Raw genomic sequence first — 8,938 nt, forward strand, 5'->3', positions numbered from 1 at the left:
GGTCAAGATTTCGGCCCTATCCATTTTCTCTCAAAAAGAACTGGCTTCACTGCCTGAAGTTCAGACGTTGTTCCGGGGGTGATGCATATTCAGCCTCCTTTTGTGCCACCGGTGGCACCTTGGGATCTAAACGTTGTGATGCATTTCCTGAAATCCCACTGGTTTGAGCCACTTAAGACCGTGGAGTTAAAATATCTCACATGAAAAGTGGTCATGCTATTGGCCTTAGCTTCGGCTAGGCGTGTGTCAGAATTGGCGGTTTTGTCATGTAAAAGCCCTTATCTGATCTTCCATATGGACAGGGCAGAATTGAGTACTCGTCCCCAATTTCTCCCTAGGGTGGTATCATCATTTCATTTGAACCAGCCTATTGTGGTGCCTGCGGCTACTAGGGACTTGGAAAATTCCAAGTTGCTGGACGTAGTCCGGGTTTTGAAAATTTATGTTTCCAGAACGGCGGGAGTCAGAAAGTCTGACTCGCTGTTTATTCTGTATGCAGCCAACAAGGTTGGCGCTCCTGCTTCGAAGCAGACTATTGCTCGCTGGATCTATAGCACGACTCAGCGGGTTCACTCTGCGGCTGGATTGCCGCATCCAAAATCGGTGAAAGCCCATTCCACAAGGAAGGTGGGCTCTTCTTGGGCGGCTGCCCGAGGGGTCTCGGCTTTACAGCTTTGCCGAGCTGCTACTTGGTCAGGGTCAAACAAGTTTGCTAAGTTCTACAATTTTGATACCCTGGCTGAGGAGGACCTTGAGTTTGCTCATGCGGTGCTGCAGAGTCATCCGCACTCTCCCGCCCGTTTGGGAGCTTTGGTATAATCCCCATGGTCCTTACGGAGTTCCCAGCATACACTAGGACGTCAGAGAAAATAAGAATTTACTCACCGGTAATTCTATTTCTCGTAGTCCGTAGTGGATGCTGGGCGCCCGTCCCAAGTGCGGACTCTCTGCAATACATGTATATAGTTATTGCTTAACTAAAGGGTTATTGTTATGAGCCATCCGTTAAATGAGGCTCAGTTGTTGTACATACTGTTAACTGGGTATGGTTATCACAAGTTGTACAGTGTGATTGGTGTGGCTGGTATGAGTCTTACCCTGGATTCCAAATCCTTTCCTTGTTGTGTCAGCTCTTCCGGGCACAGTTTCCCTAACTGAGGTCTGGAGGAGGGGCATAGAGGGAGGAGCCAGTGCACACCAGATAGTACCTAATCTTTCTTTTAGAGTGCCCAGTCTCCTGCGGAGCCCGTCTATTCCCCATGGTCCTTACGGAGTTCCCAGCATCCACTACGGACTACGAGAAATAGAATTACCGGTGAGTAAATTCTTATTTTTCTATATATTCACAGGGAACTGAACATTCCTTTTATATTCAGTAAATCTGCAGTTAGCCCACCGAAAATCAATAAAAACAACCATAAATTCTATGTTTTTCATCTTCCAACTGTTACGGTAAAATTTTAGATGGATCATTAAAAACTTTTGAAACAAACTTATCACCAGCACTCTCTGTAGTAGACTATTTAGTAGTACAATCAAGGATACATTTTATTGCTTTTACAAAATGTTACATTTTAGTTAACTATAAATCTAACTAAGGGATGGTAATTTGGTGTTGAGATGGGGTTTACGGATGTGATAAGTTGTAGAGAGAGAAGTAAAAAAAATTATATTATATGCATAATAATTACCTCCGGATATAGCATTATCCAGCTAAGGTGGAATTCAATTAGCCCCCATATTTTTCAGGCTCGCAAAACAGTAGTTTTTTATATTTATTTTAATTTTTTCCCATTTTTTTTCCAGGCCCCCACTTTTTTTGATGTGCTCAAAAAAATATATAAATTTCCATGCATAAACACATAGAATTTATGATAAGTTCACGGGACTATAGTATGTGTTTTCCCATCCGGATTGGTGAAAACAATCTTTTTATCAGACTTTTTTTTTTCAGAGCCTGCTGATGTCCCCCTAAAAAATGCCTGTGTGTGTGTGTGTGTGTGTGTGTGTGTGTGTGTGTGTGTGTGTGTTTGTGTGTGTGTGTGTGTTTGTTTTGTGGTGTGTAGTGATAGTGGAGGAGTGTATTATTTGTGGTTTTTTTCTCAGTGTTAATTGTTGTTTCTGCTGCGGGGTACACTGGGCTCCAGGAGGAATAACATTGGGGTGTAGAGTAGAATCTTGATCCGAGGCACCAACAGGCTCAAAGCTTTGACCTTCTTCCCAGAATGCATAGCGCTGCCTCCTCTATAACCCTGCCTCCATGCACAGGAGCTCAGTTTTGTAGTTGATGCTATGCAGTAAGCAGGCATACAACAGGTGGGCTACTCCAGCAGCCCTGAGTCAGCTTTTCTAAGCAAAGATAGAAGACTTCAAGGGCTGCAGCAGTGATAGATGTCAGTCTGACATCTCCTGCTGCAGCTCCATCACCTCCCCCAGCGGCGCTGTATACTCCTGCGCCCTAGTTGCCGGGTACTTACAGCGGAGGCTCCGGTTTGCTCACCGTTAGTCACACACTCGCCGCAGTTCCCCTGGATTGCATGGCTGCACTCAGGGATGAGGTAAGTGGGTCACCTAGGCGGGTCCTGCGGTCCGACACGGCCGGTGGGAGGCGGGCCAAGCGCGCTGGCGTGGACACTGTGGTCGAGCAGGGACTCCACTAAACCACCAGGGCAAGGGCACAGGTTGTTTTTTTTCCTCATAAAAACCATTTTTATTACAGCCCATAGTACCAGTGGTGAGGTCCAGCAGGGGGATAAGGCTTGGACCTGTACCCCCAGCCCCGGGGTGCCATTTACGGTAATGTTCCCACCCTGGAGCTGCATATATCTCTCTCCCTTACTCCCAGTCAGTGTTAAGGCGCCATTACACAGAGCAGCACTGCTCCTGGGACTGTTTGGGCAAATCCTCCTTTGTAAAGCCACCTGCATGTCAGCGCTGTGCATTTTACAAGACACTTAAGTATTCTACATGTCTACTGACAGTGTTAGTTAAGAAACAGTGCATTTGGTCAGGGTTATATAGCACAAGTACCCTGTGATATACATCCAGTCTTTACTGTGCATTGATATATCTACTAATTATATAGCTATACTGATTATTACTTTGTATTGCTAGTCCAGTGCAGTTTTATTGCATGTCATAATTTCTGCATTGTACATTGTGACTATATGTGTGTGCATGTAGCTGCTGTGTGACCTCCATTTCGTGTCTCTCACTCAGATTGCTATCCCTATATTCTATGACCTGAGGGGGCTCAGTGCGTCAGGTTTATTATCTGATATAGGTGTCTCACAAGATATACTCATTGTGTATGTTTCTTTGTGATCTTTAGTCACCATATACCTCTTGAATTCCCTGTTTGCGGAATATATAAGCTGCACAGGGGGTGCTTGTCAGGTATATTGCTGCTGATATTGTACTGTGTTGGCTGAGATTGTGCTGTTAGCTATGTCAGCTACAGGGGGAAACAGAGCTGGAGCTGATCCCACAATGTGTGGAGGCATGTTTCAGGAAAACTTGGCAGCAGAGAGTTCAAGTTCTGGGGGTAACTAAACCTACTCCCCCTATAGGACCTTCTGTGCCGGTACAACCGATTATGGTCCCTGCAGTTAATCCACCCTGGGAAGATCAAATCTCCAGTCAGTTACAGCAATTAAACCAGTCACTGACTAAAAAGAAATCTGACTCTCGCCCGCCTAAGACCAAGGGGTCATCTAAACGGGCCATTACTTCCTCACAGTCTACCACTGTCCCAGACACCTCATCTGATGAGGATGGTGTTTATGTTGACCCCTCAGATTCTGATCCTGATAGTTCTGATGGGGAGGCTGGTTCGCAGGTAGATGTTCCTGGCTTGTTGGAGGCGATCAGGATGATTCTTCAGATCACTAATGACGCAGAGCCTGATGCCATTCCTAAGAAACCAGACAGGTTCAAATGTAAGCAAGTGGTTAAGCAAGTTTTACCTCACTCTGACCACTTAGTGGACATACATAAGGAATTCTGGTAAACTCCAGGTAAGAAATTCACACCTCACAAGAAGATGCTGGCTCGCTATCCTCTTGCTGCGGAGCTAAGTAAAAATTGGGAAACACCCCTGCCAGTGGATTTGCAAGTGGCGCGGCTGGTAGTATCCTCAGCTCTGCCTGTGACTACCATCACATCTCTGAAGGAACTGATGGATAAGCATGTGGAGGGTTGTTTAAAGGCAATTTACACCCGAACTGGTTCCGCACATAGGCCCACTATTGCAGCAACTTGGGCTGCAGAGGCCATTGAGGCGTGGGCCCAGGAGTTGGAGGCAGAGTTGCCTTCCAATGCTTCTGATCACGCTAGACATTAGACAATGCCTATCGTATATTGTCACAGCTTCACATTATGTGAAGGAGGTGGCTTCTGATGCCGGTATTCTGGCGGGCAAGGCTTCTACTACATTTATCCTGGCTCGCCGGATTCTTTGGTTGCGGTCCTGGTCTGTTGATCTGGACTACAAGAAAACCCTGGAGGTGCTCCCTTTTAAGGGAGAAATTCTTTTTGGAGAAGACCTCAACAAGATAGTGGCTGACTTAGCTTCTGCTAAAATGGCATGTCTGGCTAGTACGGCTCCTTCGGCGCCAAAGGCTAAGATTACTTCCTCTCGTTCCTTTCATCCTCCGGGAAAAGCAAAAGGTCAGGTGTACCCGAAACACGGTCGCACTTCCAAACCTACTAAGCCCAAACCCAAACGGGCCTGGGCTGCCCATCAGCATGCTTCCAAAACTGACAAGCCTGCCACATGACGGGGTGGGGCTCCCCCTCGGGGATCCCAGGTTGGGGGGCTGACTTCTAGGGTTTACCCAGGAATGGTTGAAGACCACTTCCGATGCCTGGGTACGGGAAGTTGTCACTCGAGGTTACGTCATATCCTTCAAGAAACGTCCCCCTTATCGATTTTGCCTGACAGACGTCCCTTCGGATCAGATGAGGGCAAACACTCTTCATTCGGTGGTACAGTCCCTCCTGGACACAGGAGTGGTAGTACAAGTGCCTCTGGCTCAGAGAGGCAAGGGGTACTATTCACTGCTGTTCCTAGTCCCGAAACCGAATGGGTCTTCCCAGCCCATTCTCAACCTCAAGTCCTTGAACAAATTTGTCAAGGTTTCCAAGTTTCATATGGAAACCCTTCGCTCTATTGTTCTGGCCTTGGAATCTGAGGATTATATGGTCTCCCTGGACATACAGGATGCTTACCTGCATATTCCCATTGCAGTGTCGCATCAGCAGTACCTGAGGTTTGCGGTTGGCAACCTCCATTACCAATTTTGAGAGTTACCTTTTGGTTTGACCATGGCTCCCCGAGTCTTCACCAAGGTCATGGCGGTCATGACGGCTGTACTCCGCCGTCAAGGGGTCAGGATCCTACTGTACCTGGATGACTTGTTGATCCTGGCAAATTCCCCAGAAATTCTCCTACGCCATCTGGATCTGACTATCCAGTTTCTGCAAGCCCACGGGTGGCTCATCAGCTGGAAGAAATCTTCCCTGGTCCCTGCTCAGTGCATGGTGCACCTGGGGGTGTTGTTGGACACTCACAACCAGCGGTTGTTCTTGTCTCAGGAGAAAGTCCTGAAGCTTCAGAACAGGATTTGATGCTTCTTATCTGTGTCTATACATTCGGCAATGCAAGTGCTAGGTCTCATGGTGTCGGCTTTCGACATGGTAGAGTACACTCAATTCCATTCCCGTCATCTGCAGAAGCTGATTCTGGCCAAGTGGGATGGCCTACCTCACCGGATCAGGTCTCAAATGATCTCCTTGTCTCTGTAGGTCTGTCTGTCACTGAGCTGGTGGCTTCAGGACCAACGATTGAGCAGGGGTCATCGCTTCTGGATCTCCAACTGGGTCCTTCTGACGACGGATGCCAGTCTGAGAGGTTAGGGTGCAGTTTTGGAGCAACACTCCCTTCAGGGTCAGTGGACCAAGGAGTAGTCTCCTCTCGATAAACATTCTGGAATTGCGGGCAGTGTTCAACTCACTGAACTTAGCCCAGCATTTAATACAGAACAGACCTGTTCAAGAACAGTCGGACAATGCCACCATGGTGGCATACATCTATCATCATGGCGCTCAAAGCCGCATGGCAATGAGGGAAGTATCACGGATTCTTCAGTGGGCAGAACGCCATCTGCCAGCCATATCGGCAGTGTTCATTCTGGGAGTCCTCAACTGGGAAGCGGACTTTCTCAGTTGTCAGGACATACACGCCGGAGAGTGGAGCCTCCATCCAGAAGTGTTTCAACTCCTTGTGGACAAGTGGGGCCTTCCAGATGTGGACTTGATGGCATCTCGACACAATCGCAAGGTTCCGGTCTTCGGAGCAAGGACAAGGGATCCTCAAGCAGCGTTCATGGATGCACTGGCAATTCCATGGAACTTTTGGCTCCCATACCTGTTCCCTCCGGTGTCACTCCTGCCCAGAGTAATAAGGAAGTTCAAGCAAGTAGGAGAAATCCTACTCCTGATCGCTCCAGCATGGCCCAAATGGCATTGGTTCTCAGACCTTCAGGGTCTCACAATAGAGTGTTCCCTTCTACTTCCGCAGCGCCCAGATCTCCTCGTTAAGGGCCCCTGTGTATAACAGAATTTAGCCTAATTAGCTTTGACGGCGTGGCTCTAGAAGCTACCGTCTTAAGGGCCAAAGGATTTTCTGAGGTGGTCATTCAAACCATGTTGAGGGCCCGGAAACCGACCTCTGCTCGGATTTATCATAGGGTCTGAAATTCTTACTTTGCTTGGTGCGCATCTAACAATCATGACGCTTACAAGTTTTGTACGGCCAAACTTTTGGCCTTTCTACAACAGGGCCTGGACTTGGGCCTTCGTATGGCCTCCATCAAGGTTCATATTTCTGCCTTGTCAGTTTGGTTCCAGAGAAAAATTGCAACTTTACCTGATGTTCATACATTCACTCATGGATTCTACCTCCTTACGTCCTGCCTGTGGCTCCTTGGGACTTGTCAGTGGTTCTAAAGGTGTTGCAAGGGTCTCCGTTTGAGCCTCTTGAATCGGCAGATCTTAAGTGGCTTTCTCTTAAGGTGTTGTTTCTGCTGGCTATTGCCTCTGCCAGATGGGTGTCGGATTTGGGTGCCTTGTCCTGTAAGTCACCATATCTGATTTTTCACCGTGACCGGGCGGTTCTTAGGACACGTCCCAGGTACCTACCTAAGGTGATGTCTTCTTTCCACCTTAATCAGGTGATTGTGGTTCCGGCCTTTGCCTCTCCTGAATTGTCTTCCAAAGAGCGGTTTTTGGATGTGGTACGGGCTCTACGTATCTATGTGAAGTGGACAGCTCCATCAGGAAGTCTGATTCTCTCTTTGTACTATTTGGTTGTCACAAACGTGGCTGGCCTGCTCACAAGCAGACCCTGGCCAGATGGATTAGAATGGTGATTGCACATGCTTATGTACAGGCTGGTCGTCCAGCTCTTGTTACTATAAAGGCCCATTCTACTCGGTCTGTTGGACCTTCTTGGGCGGCCCGCCATGGTGCGACCCTTGAACAATTGTGCAAGGCGGCTACGTGGTCCTCAGTGAACACGTCCAAAAGGTCCTATGGTTTTGATACTTCTGACTCCCAAGATGCTTCCTTTGGACGCCAGGTTCTTGTGCCCGCTACAGTGCATCCCCTACCATAAGGAACTTCTTTAGGACATCCCCAATGTCATTCCCTGTGGAGCCCAGTGTACCCTGCAGCAGAAAATGAGATTTATGGTAAGAACTTACCATTGTTAAATCTCTTTCTGCGAGGTACACTGGGCTGCACATGGCACCCACCCTGACGCACTTAGCTTCTTTGGGTTGGTATGTCGTTAGCTGCTGACACTTTCTCTTGTCGTGAGAATGTGGTGTATGTGGCTACTAACAGTTGTCGTCTCTTTTGCCTGCTACTGCATTGGATCGGTTAACAAAAACTGAGCTCCTGTGCATGGATGTGGGGTTATAGAGGAGGCGACACTACGCATTATGGAAAGAAGGTCAAAGCTTTGAGCCTACTCTACACCCCAATGTCATGCCCTGTGGAGCCCAGTGTACCTCGCAGAAAGAGATTTAACAACGGTAAGTTCTTACCATAAATCCCGTTTTGTCTTTAGTATGTCAGACTCAGAGGTGGGTGAGATGGAGGAGGTCAGTGAGGTGGAGGGGGTGAGTGAGGTGTAGGGGGTGAGTGAGAGGGAGGAGGTGAGTGAGGTGGAGGGGGTGAGTGAGAGGGAGGAGGAGAGTGAGGTGGAGGAGGTTAGTGATTTGGAGGAGGTTAGTGAGGTGGAGAAGGTGGGTGAGGTTGCTGCTGCAGCCTCTAGTGACAGTGACAGTGATGCAACTCGGCAGCCAAGCACCACTACTAATACTGGCTGCAATGTTAAATTTAGTTATGCAGAGAATGTAGCTTCGGTGCGTGAGCTGATGAAATATCATCGTCAGCTGTTTGGGCATGAGTCAGCAAAGGTCACATCACGCAAGCAGAGTGTCTTGTGGGGAAAAGTGGTTGCGGCTGTCAACAGTGAGGGTGTGGTCAAGCGTACAGAGGTCACTTGCCGCAAACGCCTTTATGATATAAAGTGGTGTGTGAAGGTGAAAATGACCAAGGAGGCAAAGTCTGCTCGACAGACAGGTGGGGGACATCCCTTTATCGACAAATATTTGGAGTACGAGGAGCCTAATTCCTCCTGAAGTTGTCAGGGGCTACTTATGTCCGGGATTTGGATCGGTCCAGGCAGGATGGTGAGTTGTTATTTAAAATATATTGTGCCATTTCTAAGTGCGTTTGTAACTTTTAAAAGCATAACATATTGTATTTTTGGTATTTGTTTGTGTAAGTTTCTGTATGTATTTCTGTTTATTTTTAAATCTTTTTTAGGGTTTTACACCGATTGGAGTGTGCATTTTTTTGGGTGTGTTTA

This window comes from Pseudophryne corroboree, chromosome 1 (assembly GCF_028390025.1).
Source record: "Pseudophryne corroboree isolate aPseCor3 chromosome 1, aPseCor3.hap2, whole genome shotgun sequence".
Classification (NCBI taxonomy): Eukaryota; Metazoa; Chordata; class Amphibia; order Anura; family Myobatrachidae; genus Pseudophryne; species Pseudophryne corroboree.